The sequence below is a fragment of the Tyto alba genome, unplaced genomic scaffold (genome assembly GCF_018691265.1).
Source record: "Tyto alba isolate M040663 unplaced genomic scaffold, T.alba_DEE_v4.0 Super-Scaffold_5, whole genome shotgun sequence".
NCBI classification, from domain to species: domain Eukaryota; kingdom Metazoa; phylum Chordata; class Aves; order Strigiformes; family Tytonidae; genus Tyto; species Tyto alba.
This window is the reverse complement of record NW_024881326.1, coordinates 6804871-6829822: the sequence shown is the minus strand read 5'-3', so window position 1 is coordinate 6829822 and position 24952 is coordinate 6804871. Positions and strand designations below refer to the sequence as shown.

Here is a 24952-nt window from a genome sequence, read left to right as displayed (position 1 = left end):
GTATCTCAAAATATTTGTGAAGTGCTCTAGATAAGTACTGGGAGACTAATTTGTGGAATTTTGTATATATGCTGCTTTTATTTTCTTTGTTCAGCTTCAGACATCAGTCTACAGCTTTATAATAAGTAAAAATTTATTATGTATTTAATTTAATTAATTGGATGCCTCAGTACCTGTAAATCTGATATGAGTTGGAAGTGAAGTTGCACAGATACTGTGAAAATAGGGCTGCTTAGGTGGCTAAACATCAATTTGGTTATATGACATCAGGGGACATTTCACAGACTTTGTTCTAGCATGTTGATGTCATTAACAAAAATTATGATTTCTTTTTAAATCAGTAGAACTACAATATTTTCAAGCATATGTATCCTTATTCCCCCACCCACCTATATTTCACTTTTTCCCCTGTAATCTCAGCATAAGCTTTCTGATTTTACTTCTTATGTGCTCCCTAAAGGAGCTAGATAAGTCTCAGGACCAAACAGTTCTTGTTTAGTTCCTCTCTGAGCCTGGGCCAGATGGTACAAAAGAACATGCGTCTCCAAGGAGTTGCATAAAAAGTCTGTGGAGGCCTGGTACACAGAGGAGCTAAACTGCCTGCAACATTTGCATAACTCTTCCTGCCGTTGGATTAAACAGTGTCTTTGGCTGGGAGGTAATACAAGTTTTGGGATGCTTCTAGTTGGTGGTTTATTTAATTTGATTTTTAGAATACTCAGTGCACATCTTAAAGAGATCAGACAAATGTCCTGGTGGGCTCAACAGGGTTGTCAACTAGGGCCAGTCAAGAAATTAAACCTGATGAACCTCTTAGTTTGTAGAAATAATGTGTTTTCAGTTCAAATAATTTATATAACATCTTCTAATTCCAGAGAAAATTGATTTCTCCTTTATTGAAAATAAAAATAAGTCAATTAATGTTTAATCTATTACTTTAAATTTATTAGAATTACAAGACTTATAGGACTATAGAGAAAAGTTCTGCTAAATTGTAAGCACAATTTTTTATGTGTTTAAATTAACAAAGGCTTGCAACATCTGTAAAGACACCCAGTCATTACTAATTTTAAACTTGTTCAAAATGATCTACGATGTCAGCAGTTGAGTTAGAAATAGACCCCCAAGAGTCCTGATTAACTAGACAACACTTAAGATAAATGAGCCACCTAAACACCTTCCTAGTTACCTGTGGCTTATTTGATTAAGTAGCAGAACTATTCCTTAGAGAAGAGGTTGATTCTCCCATGGTCTAAGAATAATGACCTCAATTGTAAAGTTTCACATCAAGTAATAATAGCTGTGTTTGAAAGCATGAGTAAAGGAGGCTGAAGAAAGGCCTAAAGAAGGGAGGTTTTGGAATATAAAGTCATATGCATTGGCCTTGGGAGAAACCCCTTACCTTTCCTCTTAGCAAGACTGCGGAAGACAGCTCTCTTATTCCTATAATTGTGTAGTTCTTTCATGAATCATCAGGTGCTCTTTGTCTGGTATTGTGTGATAGGTTAATTACAGACCCGTGTTAAAAATGACTCGGAGGTGTTACCTTTAGTTTAATTGGTTTTCCTCACTAAGTAGAAAACACAGAGATAGTGTTGACTAGTGAGTAAGACTATCTTAAAGGGTTTTTTTCTAATCTATCTTGAAAACCAATCAAAGTATTTGGGGAGTTTCTTTAGATACAAGACTGAGATAAGGTTATGTGAGAGCTCAGACAATCTTTCACAACCATGAGGTATGAAAATTTTTTTTTAATGAAAGCTGAAATTCCGATATAACCAGAATTTTTGGAACCTTAAAAGTATCCTATGTAATTTTTTGCTTTGTTTTCACTCTGACACAGGAACAAGTGAAAACAAGATGTATGGAAAATATGTAGAAGCTCTGAACCCTCAGTTAAAGGTCTCTTTTGAGTAATTTCATTTATTTTAGGATAGAGATAATCAGTCAAACCAAAGACTTTCATCTGGTATGCAGTCTACTTCCAGTTCTCATTTGCTCCTACCTGTCTTGCATCATTTTGGAGTATTTTTGAGGTGAAAGAACTCTCCAAAAAAGCTTTTGCTTTAGTTGCCACCCAGATGATTTCAACCCATGTGTGCACAGGTAAAAGAGTACTGTGAATCACTTGCCTTTTCATCTCTTTTCCAGTTCTCATTTCCTGCAGTACTAACAGTGATAACATTAGCACTTTGTCACAACTCCAAGTTTATCTACCAGGAATTACTATTGTTATGTCTGTTAAAGCTTTCTCAGTTGTAAACTGAAAATCAATATTCATTTGATGTTTGCAACTGGAACCTACACTAGGCAGAGATATAATGATTTTTGCTGTTGTCAGCATAAGTCCAGAACTGAGCTGACAAACAAATTCTGAGGAATGGTTGAAAAAGCTTGTTAGTATGACTCCTGTTAACCCAAGGAAGAAGCGGGCATTGGAATATTATCAAAATGTTTTTTGTTCAGAAGCTTTGGTTACATAGTCCTTGATTCAAGTGTTTTTTTTTTTTTTTAAATATGATGTTGTTAAAGCATTTGTGAAATATAATAGTTGCAAGGAGGGCCTTACACATGATGAATAATTCTTTTGAACTTTTTTTTCCCCCTGTTTTCTTCAATAAAGTATTCCAAGTCAGTGAAGGTGGGAGTCTGTGCTGCTCTGCTTTTTTTACTTTTGTCTTTTTATTTTTCTTCCTAAAGGTAGAGAACCAGGGACTCCTTTAGTTCCTGTCTTTGATCAAGACTTGCTCTTCTTCTGAATGTATCAGAATTCTGGGGGTCTTCAGGTCAAATTTTTCAGGCTTTGTTGTCTTTTAAATGCAAACACATTTATAACTGAGGAGACCTGTCTTCAAAAATGCTTAATACTCTTTGGAAGAAGATTTTAGCACATTTGTAAGCAGGATTTGGTTTTTTTGTTCAGATTGAAAAATTCAACTTTATAAGATAGAAACAATATTTCTGTGTCTAATGTAAGCACTGAGTCATGGGAAATTAATTCACTGATAATAAGGAAACATCTAAAAATCATTGGACAGAAGCTATTATAAACTATATGGGAGAGGCTGACTGTAACTCTATTGTTAGCATCCAGAGCCAAACTACTGATTCATTTTGCTACCAGAAATGGATTGCTTGCCCAGTTATTCTTTCTGTAAAATTTATCTTTTCTTTATGTATTGAAGACTGCATAAAATGAATGTAGCAAGAATAAAAATATAGTTAAAATAAATGTACAGTATTGAAAACAATAGTGACTTGCAAGAATTTAAATTCTTCCTAGTAAAGCAATTCACTTCATCCTGGAAAGATCCTGAGCTAGCATAGCTCTTAATGATGTATAAAATGGGGAGCACTGACATAGTCATTAGAGCCTAACGGGTAGAGATCAAACCACAAGGGGAATAGCATTGTCCTAATTCTCAAATCTAAACACGTGCTTGAGTGTGCCCTGGAACCGCCTGCTACTGCTGGCTTCACCACCGCTTGTGACGGAGGGGAAGGCAGCACCTCTTGGGATGGAAATCCAAGGACCGGGGTAAGAATCCAAGCAAAGCTTCTACCAAAATGCCTGTTACGTTTCCCTAATCATTGTTTGAAAATGTGAAGGAGGGAAAAGCTGTTCAATCGTCAGTTTAGTGGGTACCACCCAAAGAGTATGGGAAAGAAAGGATTCATTTAGGGATTCTTTAAAATCAGATCCACAGGAATTTAAAAGCAGGAAGGTGAGAAGGGGGGTAAAAGTGAAATCTGTGCTGATTGTAGAAACAGTGACCAACCTGTAAATCAGAACCAGATGGCAACTTTGCTGAAGTTTTGTTTCAGACTGTTATTCTGATTTGCAAACTAGAACTCTCATTGCAAAGACAAATTTTTACTTTTTGTATTTTTTAATTTACCAGTTTTAATTTTATTCAGATCAATATTTAGAAAAAATCTTCTTACAGAGGTTTAAAAATATGAGGGTTCTTCAAACAAACTTTATGCAAAGTTGTCAGAAACCCACGCTAGTGGTTAAATTGTCAGGTAACTTTATTTCCTGTGAGCAGGAAGTCATATATAGATTGTAGTCGTAAGATGATTCACATATTTCTTGCTCATCTTCCAACTGCTTCCCTCCCACAGAAAATACAAGATGCAGAATCTCCTACAGATATCTGTGCAAGTCAGTCTCACACACGTTTTCTTCCTGTAGACAGATAGGTGAATAATCCAGAGATATACAGATTAAAATAATTTGACAAAGAATAAAGTTCATAGTATTTTAATTGATCTAGTAAATCTTTTACGTTTCTGCTCAGTTAAACCGAAACATTCAAAAAACATCTTTGAGATGATTTTATTCTCATGTTCAAAAATGGATGGTGTCGTACCACATTTTGAGGATTAGTATGTCAGTCTCTTAAATGTAAGCAGAATGTCTTTCTCTTTCAAGGGAATGTAAGCACTTTAAAATACCAGAGTCCTGGATTGGTTTACAATGATTAGAAATGCTGTTCATATAGCCTGGTTTTTGGCAACGTACTGTTGTAATATCTGTCGTGTAAATACTGTGCACTGAGCCCAAAGGGTCCAGTTCTGCCAGCTGTTCCATTCAGACAATCCCATTAAGATAAACAAAATTTCTCAGGCAGGATTGAGACTTCACTACATTATACAAAAATATTTTCTCATATTAAGAAGTTAATGAGCAGACTTTTTTTTTTTTTTTAAAAAAAAAAAAACTATGGAAAAGAAGGGAGAATCAGAAAAAGAGATCTTTGTTCTTTTTATCATGGAAACACAGGTTTTCAATATACATGTCATTTAATAGCATGCCCATCAAAACAAGAAGGATATTTTGTAAAATCAAGCCCCAAAATAATATTTTAATATTCATTAATGGAGTGCAGTGGCACTGAGGTGCATTTATCCTATAAATTGGCCTGCGTTGCCATTGGGAATCATCTAATATAATGACAAAAAGCTCTTCCAAAGGATAAAGTGATTCAGCTGACAAACTGGCAATTACTCCCACAGACTTTTCAAGTCTGTCTTTAAATAAAACATTTGTTAAAACATTCCTCTATATGCCTTGTGTCACCTGCAGCAAGATAAATGCTGCATTATATTCTATCAGTTACTTTCAATTAAAAATATTTCAAAGCATGATTATGTAGCTGGAAATGCACAGATTTTAGATTTTTGGAATGATGAGATTTCTTTTTTGGTGATGACTATCAAAGACTAACAAAATTGGTGCACTAGTTAATTTAGTAGGTACAGATTTTTATTTGTTTGTAAGAAATCTACATTCTATTTATACTTCGTAATCACCATTGATCATAACTACTATTACTGCAGAGTCAAATAAAGACAAATTGGATTGCCTTTACTTGCCCAGTTGTTTTCTGCCCCGTGCACTGGTTAGATATTTACAGCATCTGAGTAGTAGCTCTACAACATTGTAATTCTTTGGTTGCTGTTTTCAGCACACAGGCTCCAGGATAACAAGGCATCATGGCCAATGAATATTACCAGAATTCATTAATCCAGTTAGTTTAGCATAATTTATTAGGCTGCACACAAACTAATAATCTGTCCCTGTGTTAAATATTTTGGCACAGCAGAAGAGAGAGATCACGTTTTTAAAGCTGAAAGGAACTTGCAAATCAGGGTTTGTTGAGAGAAGGCCATGTATTTAACTTTTCTAACAGTAATGGCTAGGTATAAGGTTTGCACATAGCTTCTTTTACTTCTTGGAATCAGTGTCTCTGAAGAAGAGACCTAAAGAATAACTTATGTACCTGAAAGCTTATACTTCATTTTTTCTCCCCTCAGTAATATCACCTGGGCTAATAACAATAATTATCTCTGCCTTTGAACCTTGCCTTGCTTGTATCTTACACTGATATAGCTACAACAGTGCTACTGCTAAACCTGTGTGTGCCTCTATGCATATGTCAATGTTCTATTGATAGCAAATACCCTGTCATCTGCTGAAATCAATGGATTGCATGCTGCTAAATCATTACAATGATTTAAAATCTGAGTGTGAATACGTTGTTCACCCAAGGACATTCTGCTAGAAACTGGCCAAAATTGTATCCAAATTTGAAAGCTGTTATAGTAAGAAAAACGCGTCTTAGTCACCATGAAAGAAATGGATATGAATCTCTAGTCTCGCTAAGGAACACTGGGCACAATCCTGTGACCAACACTTGGGAGTTTGTTGTGTGTTTTGAATCTTAGGGCACAATGAATGGAAAGTCATTATTAGGACCCAACAGTCTGTGTCATTTATTTATTATAACATTCACTGCTTCTCAACATATATGTGATAAAGGTCCCACTGTATTCAGTTTGCATGTTTGCCTTTCTGTGTGTAGAACTACATAAAAATCAAAGCTCTTTGCTTGTGCTCTTGCCTATAGCTTAATTTCCTGCTCACCTCAATTGCAAAAGGAGTCATCAGCTGAAAACCAGATCTGTCTGTGGTGGAGGTGGGAGGAGGAGGAAAGAGGGGCTGGTGCCATAGGTGTCATCCTCAAACCCACTTGCATAAAAAACCCCAAACCCATAATGAAAAGGACACCGTTACTGCTTTCGAGCTGCAACTTTCTCAATGGGCACCAGTGGGACAGTCCCTTTTTTTGATTGCTTGATTACTTGAAACTGGCATATTCAAGACTTGAGACAGTATGAAAACTGCAGCAAACCCCAGCACATGGAATTGCTGAGGAAACAGAAGCTAAATAGTTTCATTTTCCTCTGCCTGAGGAAACCATTTTCTTGTTTTTAGTGGTCCAGTATAAACTGAGAAAGGAGTGATTTTTACAGAGTTAGGGCGGCTTACAAAAGAGCTGAATGATTAGAGAAACAAAGCTAGGCCTGCAGAGATGTAATTATCTCTGAAATCTTCTGGATATATTTTTTGGATGAAGCCATGTACCAGTACTCAGCAAAGATGAGATAAAATGTTGACATTAGACACTGTGTCTGTTATCCCAGTGTTTTACAGAAGTCTTCACATGTTTAAATTACCTGTTCAGAACTTTTGAATTTCAACTTTCTTCATCATTATTAATTTATAATCACTTTAGATCACCTACATAGGGTAATTTAGTATTCTTTGGATTTTTAATGTATTTTCAAGATTGATATTTATGATGTGTTTATAAAATTATATTTGAATGTCATTAAGCAGTGTGGTAAGAAAATAATGTAATATTTCTGCTATGGCATATTCAATAATGTATGTTTCTCTGAGGAAGAAAGAAACCTTGGGTGTTGAGAGGCTCTGAGCAACAGGCTGTACTGACAGAAGGGGATTTGGGATAGCAGGATTACTGGAAGGCCCTCAAGAACAACTCCAGAATTTATTTGTAACAAGTTTACTAAAAATTTAGTTAGTAATTGCTTCAGGATAACATGACTCCTATCCAAAAAAATTTAAATATATTCCCAAGAATAGTATATATAAAATCATGAGTAAAATTAATGAACTTGTGAGCTGAGATAGAAAAGTAAACCCTAACTTTCAAAGGCAATATGTACTCAAGTCTTAAGAAAACACCTTGTTTATATATATGGAACGGCTCTCCCTTCCCTCCTATTTCCCTTCTTTCTGTCTTTTTTTTTTGCTGCTGACTTTAATGTCTACACACGCATTGTAATATGTGTGGGGATCTATATAGATAGTAATAAATAATATCTCCAACTGATGTTCCTAGAAATGACAGATTCTGAAATATAGTTAGTCATCTGACATATAAATCTTGCTTCTGAATCTTAGTAAATTCTACTTCCTCTTCTAGATTTGTCAGCTGCCTTTCAAATTCATGGTCTCCGTGGTTTGATTGTTACGTCTTTGAAACAGCATGGGATAATCAAAGTTGCCCTTGTTGGATCCCATTAAAATCTTTTTAGGAAACCCTGGAGGCCTTTACAAGACAATAGACTGCATGTCCTCATAGCTTGATGCTCCTGAGTTTCTCATCATTCTTGCATGGGTTTCAGATAAGTGTCTCTGCAGTTCTCTCACTGGGGGACAGGTGCTAATCCATATGAAATTTAGAGGATGCTTGCTTACAGGGTGGCCAAAGTGTAAAGAAAATATACAAATAATAGTCACCCTTCCAACAATTTTTTTTTTTTTTTTTTTTTGTTAAGCTGTTGTGACAGATTTGAGAGTGGTAGTTCTTTTTAAATTACTGGTTCTTAAAGTATATTATTCTAGTAGCCCACCCAGTACACTGTCTTATCTAAAATACTAAGGAGACTGTCAAGCAAAATAAAATTGAAGTCCAACATGTGAATGTTTTGTTCATTTTTCCTTGTACAGGAATTCAAGGAATTCAGGATTGTTCAGTGTTGCTGCCGTGGGTTTCTGAGGCTCTGAGACAGGACAATCAACCACACAGGCAACTGGCATTCATGTGAGTATGCTCTTCTCTTGATGCCAAACAAAATATCCTCTGAGGTTTCCAGGCAATCGTTAAGATTAAATAGAACAATCAGGCTTAATTAGCATAGTTTATCAGGCTGATGACTCAGAATATTTTTATGAGACTTAGAGAGTACACTTGAATGATTTAGATAGTTTTTATTTCTTAGCAGGAACTAGATCTTCATTTATGGTAAGTCAGCATACCTGCATCTGCTGAGGCTCTTGTTCTACATCCCTAATGAATTTAACAGTTTGTAATTTGCTGAATAGATAGAGGTGCACACAAAAGCAAATGGTGTTCCATGCTCATTTGTAACGGGGCAGATGTGCTCTAATGGAAAGCAACTATTGGAAATGCTTCCATTTGATGTTATTGTTTTGATGAGGGTAAGGGTTTGGAAAATGAGGTCCTTTGGCACTGTGATAAATGGTTTCCCAGGTCATGCTGTAGGCTGAAGTGTAGGTAACATAAAGATCCTTTCGCCTTATTGATCTTTATCACATATCCTCCTTGATTTTATAAAACCATAATGATACATATAGTGTTGTTCACCTGCGGTTGCTCATCTTTGGTTCCTTATCTTCAGTCTCCTATCTGAACGTGTATTTGATTTTTCCCCTCTGAAATGCCCTGTAGTTTTAGAGCTGAAAACAAATCCTTCCAACCAAAAAGTTTTAGGCCCGGTGAATCTGGAATTGGAGAGTAAAATACTAAGGAATGGCAGCAAAAAATACACGAAGCTTTGCAATATTGGCACTAAAGGCAAAATATGCAAGAGTGTCAAAGATGCAAGGTGGAAGGACAACACTCAAGAAAACCTTTGGCACCTGCTGTGGCTCCTGGGGAGTTTCGGAATTATTTTGTATACTTTTATTGCCAAAGGGACAAGGGATCCGTGTCTTGTTACAGTTCTTTGGATATGCTGTTTTGATTCAGAGTTTTATTAATGTGATCTTGAATCATCTGGAAGGAATAAAAAGGCGGCCTGTTTACAGGCAAAGGACTTGTGTAGCAATGGTCATATGGTGGACCATGTGAGGACAAGTATAAGCTCTAGATATTTTAAAGAAACTATCAGGCTACATGAATTAAGTTTCAAAGGGAAAGAACACCAAGCTTGTAAATAACATTCAAACAGTATGGGAGATAGCTTATTAAGTCTTTTAAAGGAAAATCTGCTTCTGATAGAACGGGACAAGGGCAGAAAAGCCAGGATATAGGCTCCCAAGTGGTATTCTAAGCCATGTGATATGAAAGATGGCATAGCTGTATGTGATTCTTACTTTTCTTAATGTACAGAGCATGCATTAAATTAAGAAACCTGTGGGCTTGTAGCATATCAAGTTGAAAGGTTATTTACGTATCTTGCAATAACCAGGTAAGAATGCAGTTACTCATAGATATGTTATAAATACATGCTAATTGCTATCAGTGGTTGTGTTCTGAAGATCATGCATTTTTTATGCATGGAAAGCTACTAAAATATCCCTACTACTTATTTCTGCATCATAGCATCCTCATTGAAAAAGTACTAGCAGAAGGGTCTTCCATTTTAGTATTTCCACCAAGACTTTGAAAGCTCCCAGTGAAGGTGCAAGAAGGATGTGACAGACATTGAATTAACATAAAGCTCAGAATGCTTATGTGCTTCTGCTTCCCAGGGAAGCAGTCACTCAGCTTCCTCTAAAGGAAAAAAGCATAAAGAGTCTGGGATCTGTTATCAGCCCTCTAGGGCAGAACTGCAATACAGAGTGCTCTGCTTAATATTGCTTATCGCTAATTTTGTGCATGATAACTGAAGCATGAACAATATCCGAGCGGGAAGCAAACTAGATCTATAGCTGCATAGTCAAGCCTATCAAAATATATTGCTGAGCTCCCATAGCCAAACAGTTCTGCAGAATATCAGCTGAAACAGGACGTTCCAGCTCACTGGGCCTCCACTCACCATATGCTTGTGCAGCCTCAGCTGTAATAACAAATAGCTATGCTCAAGGGTAGGGTGCATTAAAAATTAGGGATGCTGGAGTGGATAAGGATGCTGGAATGAACCTGCATGATACTGAAAATTGATGGGTTTTGTTACTTGCGATGTTTTACTGAGTTGTCAGGCAATGACAATGAAGTGAACCTTGCTGAAATCACTCACATGAGTGAGGGGTGTCTATTACTCTTAGAAATACATATATGCAAAGTCATGCTGTGGAGATTACCCTGAAAAAAAATCCACTCTTGTCTGATTGTTCATTCTATAAGAGAAGTAAAAGAAAGAGTGATAGTGTTACTATATGACTTGCGTGTTTAAACAAGAAAGGTTCTCTCTTCTAAGCTTATCCTATACAGGAGGAATTGTGTATATTTTGAGGGTGACCCAACTATAGGCAAACATTGTTTCTGAGAATATAGGACACAGGGTGGGATTTCATGACAGTCCCTGCAACCTTCATGCATTTGTGTCAGCTGTAGGTTACAAACCTTACACCAGGGAAGAGTTTGAGGATACTCTCTGGTTTTAATGCAGAACATCAGGATCATCCTGAATTTTGTCTGTTTCTAATGGAAGGAAACACTGAGCAAAAAGTCAAAAGGAGAATGTTAATATTTTGGTTTATAATAATGTGTCAAATACAAGATTATTTTTTTTTACAGTCACATTTAACTGCAGATTATTTTTCTGGGAATTAGTGTACAAATGCTATAATTAAGCTATTGTGAGGAAATACATGGAGTTTACATTTCCCTGTTCTTTTAATAGCAAAAAAACCCATTTGCACTAAGACCACACTTAGAAGAAGTAACTGGAAAAGTTTAGCTAGGTCAAGTTTCTATTAATGTAATATTTTTCTCATATATAATGCCAAGAAATCTTCAAAATATTTCAAGGATTGAGAACTGCAGTACAGACAAGCTCAGCAACACTCAAAGGTTTTAAAATTTCAAATAAGACTTTTTCATGGGTAGGGGAAGGTGTTTACTTTTAATTCAAACAAAAAAGCTTAAAGCAGAGAGAATATCACTGTGTGTTTACCTCACTTTCCTTTTTATTTGGTCCTGTTTCTACAATTGCATCTGAGCTGATGGCCCCAGATACCTCATCAAAGCCTTGGTGGGTAACTGGTCCCTCTTCCTAGTAAGGGCTACCATTAAAGTGGTAAAATTAAAAGAACAAAATTATAAGGCAAAGGGTTGAGGGAAGTTCTCATTCTTTGGTGTCTGCTACAGTCAGTGCACTGTAACATCTGAATGTCTTGCTGTGAGTTAAACATCATTTTGCTACTGACAGATAATCTCTACAAAAGATACTTCCCTGCTGGCCAGTGACTTGGGAATCCAGCTGTGGAGAGATCAGGGCAGGATAGTCATAAGCTCACTGTGAAATCTGTTTGATAAATGTGGTTCCATATCCAATGCTGATTTGGATAAACATGATCTCAGGCTGTTCAGACATAGGGTTAGATAATGCATTTTCCACCAGAAATGTTTTTCCCTGTTTATTCTAAAAATCAGCGTTCTTATGATTAATCTTGATCCTAATGACATATTTTTTCTCTTTAAATGTGCCCTTCTGGTAACACTGAGGTCAATAATAAGCTGGAGCCAAGTGCAAGTCAAATAAATGGGCAATTGCTAAGGGAAAATATTAGGAACTGCTATAAAATCATGTGCCATTAACAGCGTTTTATTTTGACCATAAATGGCAATAATTATTCTTTCATGAATATTTCAGAGTACCAGGACTGGTTATTGGGACAGGATGAGATAGGAAATTGTTCAATTTAACTCTACTTTCTTCTCATTAGAAGCTCTGGCAGTGCTATTTTCCTTTTTAAAGCACAATTTATCATTTCTGTCCAAATAATTAATGTGAGAAGTATGTAGATGCTCTTGTGATACCAGTTACAACTTTATCCTTCTAATAAGTGTATGTATAAACCAGAAAACATGCATGAAAATAAATATATAAGGTAACTTGTGGTGCAAAAAAGCATCCGAAATAAGTTTCTAACAGAGGTCTGTAGGCCATCCCACCAATTTCGTGCTAGATGAAAATCTTGTGTTGCTTAAACTGTCTTGATAACCAGAATAAAATGATGAATTTGTTCACATTAATTAAATATATTACCTAAATGATGCATTATGAATGCTCTTATATCTTTACTGTTTTTAATTTCCTTGTTATTAAAAGTCTTGCAGAACAAGAGATATGTTGTGAAGCGAAAAGAATAGAAAATACTTTGAAGATTTTAAATAAAACATTCTATACAGTTAATTTTTCCTTAGAGCAAAATTACAATGCACTTAAGAAAAAGTGAAATATCAATCAAAATAACAAAGCAATATTACTAGTGACCCCTAAAGAACTTGCAAGCAGGCAGGTTAATCAAGTCTTTTTTTTTTCAATGCACATATCTGAACTTCAGCACAAAGTAATTAATTTCAGGTTTCAGTACAGGAATGCATCAAATATCATCTTTGGATGTGTGCCTTTTCATAACATACTAATTAGTCCTTTTTACATTGTGACTTTGTTAAAATGTGGGGGGGTGGTAGAACAATGCTGACATTTAAAAGGTCTGGCCTTACATCCTCTGGTAATCCGCTTGAGTTGTAAAAACTGCTTTTCTTAATTACCAGACAAAAGCAACATGTTTTCCAAGCTGCTTTGCTGTATAGATGTATAAATAAGCCCTAGCTTATTTAACTGGTGAATTTTTCATCTCTGAGTAGTTTGGGGATTTTCCCCACCACCACCCGGAAAGGAGCCATTACATTCCCGCCACTGCGGCTGATGGGCTGTGCTGACACCACTTTGTCTGTTACAGAGCACTGCGAGGTCCCAGCGCTAAATCTTCCCTGATTTCAGCCTTTCTTTTGATGTCCTCATCTACTTAACTGTTTGTGGGTTTCAGTCCAGTTTCTCCCGGGTTAGAATCTGCCAGAATTAACAGAGTTTGGAGACTTGGCCAACTCTCAGGCCCCCGCCTTCTCTGACCACCTGTGCAAGTGCATGTGAAGTTTTCCACTGACATTTTCACTGAAAAAATGAGCAATTTAACATTTGAAGTGGAGAAGCTTCTATAAAAAGGAGGGAAAGAGAATGTGTAATTTCCTTCTTTTGAATACCTCCACTCCTGAATGCTGAAGAATGTACGTTAACTGTGGAAACCTGTTCTGAGAGCACTTCAGCAAAACGTCACGATTTAGACAACAGATGTTTGTTTTCCTATAGAGTGTTTCTATAGGCAGTGTTTTTATTTTTCATATAATTTCCTAAAGGTGCTGAGACTTGTGTTTCACAATTTCAATGAGTTCCTCTCTACTGGGAGTTAAGGGTGTTTTCTAGAAAGGACAGGGCTTCTATGAGAGTTTGGTTGATAAGGTTTTATCCATACAGGATGTGAAAATTGAACCATGTTAGATCTGATGGTGCAGCTAAAGCTACATACATTGGGCAAATACAGCACATAACTGAGCATGTTATCATGACTAAAATAAAAAAAGCTGAAAGAGCAATCCATAAATGATATGAAATCTTTGATGGCATTATGTGTATACAACTGTATATTTGGTTTATTGTTGAAGTATAAAGGTTACTTTAATTTTATGAGAGGTCTATAACTGCTAGATATATAGACAACGTCAAGAAATCCCTTATAAAATAGGTTTTGTTATGGCCTGAAGATGCAGCTTATCACAGGTAAGTAGAATATTGTATTGATCTCTCCTGTAGATAATAAGACTGCCTGGAAACAGCAGTCTTGTCACATGAAACAAATTGCTGATCATGAGTCAAACATACTGGGGAGTTTCATGTTTATTTTGAACTGAACTGTAATAAAAAGGGCAAAACCTTGTGTTAGCAAGTACATGGGCAAGAGAAACCACCTGAGGGGAAAGGAGGAAGTCTGGAAATAGTGGTTAGGGGCTGAATAGACATCACGATCATGTATTAATTGAGGAGGGGAAATGCCTGCTGCACTGATGGCCTACCAAAACTTCTGGCCTTTTGCTCCTCAGTGCTTACCAAGATGGCAGAGGAGGTTTTCCTGCTTCTGCCTCCCATCCTGTCGTGGTGCTGGTGCAGTGTACAGCACCCTCGTGAGCCTGTCAGCTAAACAGGGAAGAGTGTGGTGAGCAGGTAGCGCTTCTTTGCATTCCTGGCAAAGGATGCTTGTTGCTAAGAATGCTATTTAAATAGTATCTAGGGACTGAGTGAGTACACTTGTCTTATTGTGTTAGGTGAAGGGCTATTACCAAAAATAAAGTATGTTGGCACATTGCGTAATGGTAGCACTTGAAAGATGAGCAGGATTTTTGTTCTAGAGAGCACATCATCAGGTGCAAGTACACGCACGTGGCATGCCCAAGTGGCTGCTTGGTTATTCAGGAGGAAGGCAGATGAGGCGGAGTTACCAATAGCGAAGGAAGCTAGTGCCCAGCCCTTCTCCTTTCTGGGAGAGGCTGTAGCCCTTGGAAAGACCCCAGTCCTGCCTGGCAGGATGGTTGGCACCGCACATTTCCAGCCCCCGTGGTTCTGAATGCAGCTGGGGAGTAACTGGGGGCGGGGGGATGACACTCGCCCTTTGCCTGGGAGCAGACAGTGCTGAGGCAGACCATGCCAATTACTACAGATGAGTTGGGGCATTCTGTGATTTCTTTTGTGTTTTAACACTGCAGTCCCCATAATATAACATAACCTCAAAATTTCCTTCTTGCTTATTCTTTCTCTGTTCATTTTTCCTCTCTGTAAGCTCTTCCTCCCCTAGCCCTCTCCTCCATGTACTTAAGGTGTAAGGCTTATCCTGTGCATGGTTCTTGGCTGACTATGTGGTACTATTTCTCTCAGTGATTTGTCTTTAAAATATATTCATACAAATACATAAATGGTATATATAGAAGATCTTCATCAACAGCAAAATGTAACATTTAATTTTTCCTTAAAAACTTCCAAATACTGCCTGTTCCCCACTTTGCTGTTGTGGTACTTTGATTATCCACTGTGCAAAAGCCAAAATACAGAGACTACTATGCAAATGTTTAATGTTAAAGTGAATGGATGGCTTCTTGTGCTTATTTATATAAGCTTGTTTCACCAAATCCTGTCTATGTATTGTAAGCTTCAGGGCGAACAGCCGGGCTCCGCTCCTGCTGTGTGTGAAGAGTTCATGTTTGCAATAGCAATGTAAACCCAAATTACAGGTGTACTCTGCACCCAGGCTCTGCTGCAACAAAGCATTCTGTGCTACTGCCTCTGGTCAGAAAACCACACTGGTGGAAGAATGTACCAAAAAAGCTTTGGTTTGTTAAATTCCTGTGCTTTTTGTTAGGCATCTGAAGATGTTGGGCAAGCGAGAAATTTAGTCTGAACAAATATGGCCAGTTTTGAGTGAGAGTGCAGCCTTAGAATATATGGTTTTACATTACCTATCTGTGCTTTTAAATTAAAACTAGACGTGTGGAAATATAGCATTGTCAACATGTCAACCTAGCCGACACCTTTCAGCTGGCAATGAATACTGATTACCTTCTCCACAGCAGACAATTCTTCTGTAATATCATTTCATTAAAACACATCTGAAATGAAAGTCTGTTTGGTTCTAATTTTAAAGGAATATCTTGGGTAGATCAGGTCAGGAATACGTTTTCCTTTTTTTTTTTAAAAAAAAAAAAAAAAGTGAGAAAAATCCTAAAAGAAAATATTTCATTTGAATATTAATGTTTTTCACAAACTAAAGCAAGTCTTGGAAAGGAATTATTTCCTGGCTGAAGACAACATCTGTAATACCAGTTTTCTGGGGGGTCAGGCAACACCTATCAGGTATTAACTCTCCTGTATGTTTTTTACCTTTATGTTGTGTTGCTCTAAACGTGCAGTCTTTTTGATGCCACGGTGGGTAGTACTAGTAATAAAGATTTCCTGATAGTTTAAATGTTAGAGACCTGAGTTTTTATTCCAGCAGGCTTTGAAGAGATCTGTTCAGGTGGCAGTTTCCATTCCACTGGAAGGTTGAGCACTTTGAAATGTTTGAACTGGAAACATAACTTTTATCCTTTTTCAATCCTCTCCTAATCAAAGCGGAGCAGCCAGCTGCCCTGACTCCTGGGGGCATCCCCCATTTCGCCCTCTGGGCCTCCTTGCAGGACCCCGAGTCCCTGCGGGCGAACCTCAGCGCGCCCACCCAGCGCGTGGCGGCTGGGGGCCGTGGGTTGGACCTTGTGCCTCGGGTCCGGGCTGTGTGCGTGGGCCGTGCCCAGCAGCAGGCCTGGCAAGGCCAGTTCTGCCAGAAGGCATCAAGTGAGCTGCCAGGAGATTGGCGGGTTTCTGATGGAAATTCCCAGTGCTTTGGCAGAAGTTTGCTAAAGCTGAACTATTTCTATAAAACATCTGTTCTCAGTGTACCAGTGAAAATTTTTTTTTGCCTCCCTCAAATTTTCTGCACTGTTTTCCTGAAGTTCTGTGTGTTTCTGGTACATGAGATGGAAGAAAGTCTGATGTTTGTGACAGCTGCCTTTAGACACGTACTTATGTCATCTCATGAGTTAAGGCATTTAAAACCATGTTTCATCTTTGGAGAGCGGAGTCTTTTTACCATTGTATGGAATACATCCTTTAATTGTTCTTTTCTGTAGGAACTTTGTCTAAATGAAGAGTCAGAATTTGAGATGTTGGTCCTTAATGCGACAATAAAAGCCAGCCAGTTGTTTATTGGCTTCCTTGTCAGAGAGGTGATGGAGGTGGCATGTCCCATAATTGCTCTCTCTAATCTGACACTGCATATATTGTCCATTATCAGAACAAAATGGGAAAGGAAATCCTTTTTAGATGCCTCTTTGGGAGCCCTCAGAAATAAGATTTCAACAGTGCTGAGATTTTTGTGACAGCATAATTAGAGCTTCCACCACATTGTAAAAACTCAATTTGTTGAACATTTTCTAAGCTGATTTAGGGTCAAATCACAGACTTTTTATTCAAGTTTTCCTCTGAATTTCCATTGATTTCAATGGCATAACTCAAGTTCTCTATTTATAGCAGAGTATCTCTGTGCTTCTTTACTTGTTGTTCCAATGAGCAATCTTCCTTCTCACAAGCCGTATTTCAGAGACATATGTTGAAAAGATGTTATTGGTGCAGTTAACAGAGCAAATAGTGTGCCTGTGCATGTGCCTTCTGTGCCTGTGATGCTGCTTTTGACATTCACTTGATGCTACAAAGATATGAAGATTAGCTCCAACTTTGGTAATCTCTTGTAATGTAGCCTTGTGTCAACAAAGCCACAGGTGTGACCATAGAGATAAGATGATAATTTTGAGTCTATTTTGTGTTCTCTCTTCTTTTTCTCACAGTTATGCTTTTAAAAGTTCAAATCTCTAGTAAATAGAACAGTGAATCTGTGTTTTATTTCTATTTTTCTTTCTAAAATGGTGGTGTCATGGAGTTGTTTTTCAGCAAATCCTGATCAAATTGGCTGAATTTACAAATACAAAGATGTATTCTTCTACCTGCCAGTTTGATCTAATCTCATGCTTGCATATGAGAGCCAGGCTGTATGTGATGTGACCTGTAGAGGCCCACTATTGCGATAATGGTATGGGGATCAGTTCACTTAACTGAATTGTTCTTTTGGGGAGGATTATTAGTGTATGCACCGGATGGAGGAGCAGGTTCTTATTCTTCAATTTTGTTTCTTGGTCAAAAAACATGGGTAGGCCCCAGCAATGTTCCCTGAAGTATGTTATCTCTGAAAGACTCAGAAGAGGAAGTAGAATTAAAACTTCCTTTTCAAACATCCTAGATGTCAGATAAGACTCTGAACTCATGTGAGGGATGTATCTATGACTAAGAATTTTCTGGAATTTATTAAAATCATTTTGTTAGTCTCAGTAGTGTGTGGGGAGACACACTTCACATGTTTATTTTTATATTCCAGTAACCCTTAGAGACACCACCTGCTCTCAAGAGAACCTTTCTGCTAGGTGCTGCACAAACATGGACCAAGTAGTATTTCCACATGATGGAGGTTATAATCCTCATAACATATGGTAACAAAAGGGTAGAAGAAAGTAAATATGGGTCTTTTCACTCAGGAAGAGAATTGGAGGACAAAATTTGAACTGGGTTAAGGTCATACAGGTGACAGCAGAAGATTAAAAAATGACCTGTGATGACCATGGTGCACAGAAATCTTCCTGCTAAAAACTATTAGAGAAGTCTTAGCAGTGTCAGAGCTAATGCAGTGTTATTCTCACCCTTCATTGAAGGTATCATTCAGGAAGGTTTCTGGATTGACAAGTCTAGAACAAGCCATATCTGACATACTGGCAACTTCAATCTTCAATGCAAATTTCCTGTGCTGCACATCTGGGAGGCTTTTCTAAGCTCATGATGTCTTTTCAGGACTCCAGGGTGAGCAGCAACCCTGCTGTACTTTGCTGGCAGTTCCCTTCATTGCAAACGGAAAGGTGGCTCAGAGGAGTCTCAATATCCTACTTTTTTCATATCTCAGATAATACAGAGCTCACAGGCATATTTTTGAAAGAGGCAAGGAGACTGTTGTCACCACCTTCTAGAAGTGGCTGTAGAGCCATAATTCTGCATACAAGATGCTTCTCTTAGCACAGAGTTGTTTCATTACCTGGGAGCTCACAGGTTTACCAGAACCTGACATTGTAGTGAGCAGAGCATTGAGATGACAAATAGCTTGTAAGCTTTTAACAAGACCAGTAATCTTTTATATCAGAATTGCCATAGTATCTACTCAGAACGTACCTTTCCAGTAAATTACTTTTATCACCCATTTTAAACAGAATTCAGTTCAGCCCTCCTTCTCTAGGGACTTTCAGGTCTAAACACTGCAGCTTATTTAAAGCATTGAGGTTTGATCCTGTAGGATGCTGGAGCCCCTCAAATCCCAGTGTAAAGTCATTGTCAACAAGTGGTGTTCTGTGTGTCCCACAACTTGGCACTTGTCACACAGCAATGCTCTCAAACTGCCTTCTGCACTTTCCAACATGAACATGATCTCTTTGGTTTCCCCCTTCCCTCTCTGATGTTTCTGCTTCTCCAGGTTCTCTTCTAACAAAATCCCACCAAAATCCCACTGTGTAACACAACGACACTGGTATGACATCTGCAAGCCAAGACCTGCTTTTATGTCCTGCTGCTTTCCTCTGCCTTGCTCTCTTTGTGCTAAGGGGCTGATGGCATCTCCTCCTCTGTGCCTGGGTGCTGTCTACCCTTGTAGGACCCCATTCTCTGCTGACTCCCAGAAACTACCAAATAAACCATTGTAATACCAAATGCCAGGGCACACACTTCTAGTGGTCAGCTGTAGGCCAGATGAATCTTTGGTTGCTGAAACCTTTTTCTGCAGAAGCAGCAGGAAGGATAGGGGCATATTTCTCTATCATTGTAGAACCATCCTGTTTAGGAGCTGTCAAGAAAAATTTCAAGTCCAAGTTTTCTAATTCATTAGTTCTTAAATATTTTAGATTTTTGTGAACAGTGGAGTGTATTGGCAAAGGAGAAAAGAAAGCCAGTTTGAGATATTTTTCAAGATTTTTTGCTTTTTTTTCAGTATCCGTCTGTATTGTGGAGGTGTGGGGTGCACGGAGAAATTCTCCAGCTCCATCTAAGTGATACAAGGTCACTTAGACTGACATAAAAGTACATTCTCTCTTGCTACTGTGGGAGATGCAATCTATTCATTTTAATGGCCAGTGAGCAAGGGCCGCAAGGGCCACCTCAGTATTTCTGTCGCTGTTGTTCTGTTCCAGTGCATGCCCCGAGGCATGGGTCACACTTCCAAGCAATGACAAAAATTTTAACATTTTAGGCAGGACTAAATGATGAAAGCTTTAATAGCTGTAAACCTCAGTAAATGTTTGAAGTAAAATAGTCACCAATTTCTCTCTTTGCGTGAGCAGATAAGAATGACATTGTGAACTACATAACTGGGCTACAGCAATCTTGATGTAATTCCCAACATGGTTGGAAGCTTTTCATGTGATTTTTGGGCCTCTGGCTTCACCTGCCCTGTGCCTCTGCTCCTACTTTGAAATGGGATAATGATATTCCCTCTCTCTATCCTTTGACCGCTGCAATTATAGGGTTGGAGGCCAGTGGCACATTAAGTGTTTCTATAGCACTTAACAGATCCATGGTGTTGCATAAAATATCAAGCTACTCTAAATCAGTAGTTTGCATAGAAAATGAGGGAGCAAGCCATCATATGTTTTCTGAATATCTGGTAGAAAATATGTGAAATTAATTTGAAATGTTTTTTTTTTTTTTTTTTAAAAAAGTGCAGTTTCTAAACATCATTTCTAATGATAAATGAGATTTTTATAGAATGTCATTTGTGTGAAGCAAGTGTTTGTTCTGTATGGGATTTTTTAAAAAAATCTGTTTATGGTAATTGATGTTGTGTTTTAATCCATGTCACAATCTCATAAAACACATCATCTGAATTTGCTCTATTAACAGAGTTTTTTTTTTCCATTTACATTGCAATCTTTAAGAAAACACTTTACATCATGTTGTCATGACAACAGAATATACTCTTAGGTTGAAATGCTGACATTTCTCACCGTGTTCATAATGTACCCCCTGCTCACTCCTCCCTCCTTGGACAGTTCTGAGGGTCTCTGCACATAAATGTAAATCTACAACAGATAGATTTGGGGGCCAGAGTAGGCTGACTGCCATATTTTTCTTTTTCTGTGTTTGTGAGTCTGTGTAAGTAGGTAATTATTTTAAAGCTTGGGGATACTATTGTACTAACATCTGTAACGTAATTTAAAGATGCACAAATACAAGGGCATTTTCTGTATCACCAAAACACATCTAAATTTTCTCTCAACCAAATGTCTGTGCTGCAACTCACATTCAAGCAGTCTTGGGTCTGTTCCAAATTATGTTAGGGGAAAAAAAAAAGTCTGTGGTGAACTTGAAAGTAAAGAAGACCTAGAACAGGCTGTAAAAATAAGTAAATTCTATTTTGTCTTATTACCCTCTGGAGATGTATATGTGAGTCCTACAGTCCTCAGGGTATTCAGATGCAATCCATATATTTCCTCCCTCCTCAAAGAGAATAGGTGGTGCTGAATTCTAATTGTCACAATTCCTAGAGAATTAATTTATGTTCACACTAAGTGGAGGCCAGAGAAAGTGAATCATGGAATCATCGTAAACAGTAATGTTTATGAAAATGTCTATTTCATGCAGACACTCACACAGAAGAGTATCACCTGAAGATGACCTGTTAGTCCAAGATTACAGACATTACTTCCCTATAATAATGAAAACAATCATACCAATTTGCCTCTACCTTGTTTTACTAAATAACACAGTAACTTTCATTTTAGGTAATCTCTTATCTTTGCTAAAGTTATGTACATAGTTAAACAGAATGCTTAAAGCTTTTTAAACCTGTTTTGGTACTTGCATATTCTTCTGAATATCTGAAAATATGTTTGCAGGTAGAGTGAGTTCCTGGGATGGACATTAGAAACAGCTGGGAGAAAAGGGAAAAAAATGTAAAGAGTTACAGGATATGACTGGTGAGGCTATGTATGAATAAGTGCTGATACTGGAAATATGCCTCAACTTTTTAAGCTCTGAGAATACAGATGAACTTTGTGGACTGGATATAGTTCTGCATGTGAGTTAGGCAGAGCAGATTGTCTCACATCTGCTTCCTGTAGGGTCTTTTATCATCTTCTAAAACATCTGGTACCAGCAACTGTTAGGATATTGGATGATAACATACTGTGAATATGGTCCACCTTGGAAACTCCTTGTTTCTCTACAGAATATTGTAAATAGAAGAGTCTGACAGGGGTGACAGAAGCATAAAATAATTCTTGTGACTTGGGGGAGAAGCTGAAGTAGCAAAGTAGAAGAGTAAACAATGGACTGATGCAATCCATGGAAAATATTCTCTGATTCAGCAACTTGTGAAGTGTTTAATTGGTATTGATCACATTGTTACTTAAACAAGAATACCTGTTTTTATATACAGGACGCAGACAAGGTTAGAACTTCCTTGCTAAACTTTATGGCCTACTCAAACATAGAAGCATCACTTAAAATCTGTGAGCAGGAGAGCTCAGAAAATAATAGTAATAATAATACTACTAATAATAGTTGTAATGCATTTTATCTCTTCTCTCACTTAGTCCTCCATAAAAACATTACTGGGAGAAAATGGAGGGATGATTCAGAATAAGACTTCAGCTACATGAAAAAATTTAGAGATTTGAAATTTGTGCCCTAGTGCTGAATAAAATCCAGAGTATCTTATGAAAATGAGATCACTTGAGCAGCGCCATGGCGAGAGACTTCTGAGACTGGCATTTGTGGATTCAGAGCTGTTCTTATAATCAAATGCAGCATGTTCAGTACCTCCTCTGTTGTAGATGAGATTTGACCTCTAAGCTTGATTTGTATTAACTAGTGATTATTCTTGACTTTTCACCAGAGAAAACTTCAGATTAAAATTTTATTAAACAGGATGTAGGTCTCTGAAAACTCTCAATCCCAACTAATTGGCTTTTTTAGATAGGAAAAGCTTAATTAAAAAAATCTCCAACCAGCTGCAGTTATAAGCCCTTTTATTTCATTACATATGTGGGGTTTTCTGCCTCTCTGCATTAAACTTTCCACACCAATGCTACATCAGAATGAAGACTGGTGTACATGGTGTGTGCTTAAAAGTGAAGATAGATTAGCTAAACTAATGAGTGTAGATGAGCTTAATTAAAATTAATAGTTAATTTAGAAATGAGAAAATAATTATGTAATTGAGTAAAACAGAAAGATGAAGAAAGTAACTGTAACAAATTATAAAGCTGCTGTGGGAAGCAGCCAGAAGACCACTTGCCTTTGGCTTGCTACATGGAATAATCAAAGCAACCACCTAGCCCATCTCTGATGTCAAGCATAAAAGAGTTTGGCCACTTAAGAGGTGATGTTAGTGACAGTGAATGAAACCCCAGTATATTACAATTTCCTCTACCTTCTTGTTTAGCCAGAAGGCAGTGCAGTACTTATATAAGGGGCCCTACCTTACAGTGACTTCTACTGACATTTTTATGTTAGTTCTCAATCTAATCCTAGTGGTCCGATCATAGTAAGCCTGACACAATATGTAAAACAGTAAGTTTTCTCCTTGAAACACTTCCCACAATAAAGGAACTCACATGAAGTCAGCTTTGAAAATATCCCCAGTGTTGCACCCTGATGGAAAGCTCTGGACTGCTGTCTTGGTGTACTCAGATTTCCACTTCAGCCAGGACAACATTCAGATCTCCAGCATATTTTCAGACTTCAGCTGATAATATACAAACATTATATCAATAAAGAGTACTTCTCTAAAAGCAAGTTTTATCTTCCTTTCTCTCAAATTCTGGTCATTATTCTGGTTATGACAGGTCATTCCTTTGAAGAATCATGAGCGACAAGCATTTAGCTGAGGTGCTTGTGTCAAGATTCAAACTGTTAAGAGTCACTGTCAATCACCAAAAGGTGAGTGTTGCTCCTTCTGCTTATCTCTCTTTACAACTGATTTCTTCATGATCATAATTCTATCCCTGTAGTTTGTTCCACCACATTTTTCCTAAATAAGGATGCTTGTGCATATGAGTGTGTGAAGTGTTTAAAAAGCTTCCTCTAATGCATTTTAAGAGAGCAGAGCTATTTCAGATTCTCTCTGTTCTGGTTTTTGGTTCAGAGAATCCTCTTTCATAATTTGTAAACGAAATCAAAATTCTTCAGAAAACTGAGGCATGCCAGGCTAACGGGGCTGTAAGGAGCTCTTGTATTCTGCAGCATGTGCACAGCCTGGGAATCTGTGAATTCACTGAAAATGTTTTTTATATAATCTTACTTCTCTAAACTTTGAGATGGTTGGGGATTTTCCTATCCATTGAAGTTTAACAACAAGGGCTGTAGCATTTCCTGAAAGAAAAAGGAATGAAAAGCTTTTAATTCTCTAACATGCATTCCTGATTTGTTCAGCTGCAGGGGATTTATGTGGGCTGTTTCACTGTCTCTCCATTTGTGATAGTTAAGAGTAACCTTAACAGTGTTTCTAGTGGGCAAACTTGCTCTTGTGCTCACCTTCTCTGTCACTGAGCTCATTTATTTTAATTTCCATCTTTTGAACGAAACCAAGGTCTGAATTAAGTGAACCAATATATCTAACAAATGCCTTATTCACGTACAGTATGTGGTGGCTCCAGATCTTCTTTCTTTGCAGAAAATTATGTGGCAGCATGGTGTGGAGTGTGTCTGCCCCTTCCAGAAATTGTATCTAGGGAGTTGGAACTGATGATCTGATATTGCACTAAAGCTGAAAATTAAGCTACACAAAAAGGGAATTCCTTTTGAGTAGGGCTAACTGTAAGTGGTGGACCTACCCCAGCTCATTTATAATGACCACCTCAGATAGCATCTGACAAATAGTTATGCTTCACCAGAGATATCACAGAAGTCATTAATTTTATGCTATAGCCTTCTTGTC

The 24952-nt window shown here is 37.6% G+C and overlaps 1 long non-coding RNA gene across 1 annotated transcript in view; it reads left to right on the top strand.

Moving 5' to 3' along the window:
- LOC116962416 overlaps window positions 1–24952 on the top strand; it is a 516730-nt gene that overhangs the window by 401470 nt on the left and 90308 nt on the right. Inside the window, exon 4 of the long non-coding RNA XR_004407583.2 lies at window positions 8333–8417. This is a non-coding gene — a long non-coding RNA (uncharacterized LOC116962416). The remainder of the gene's footprint in view (window positions 1–8332; window positions 8418–24952) is intronic.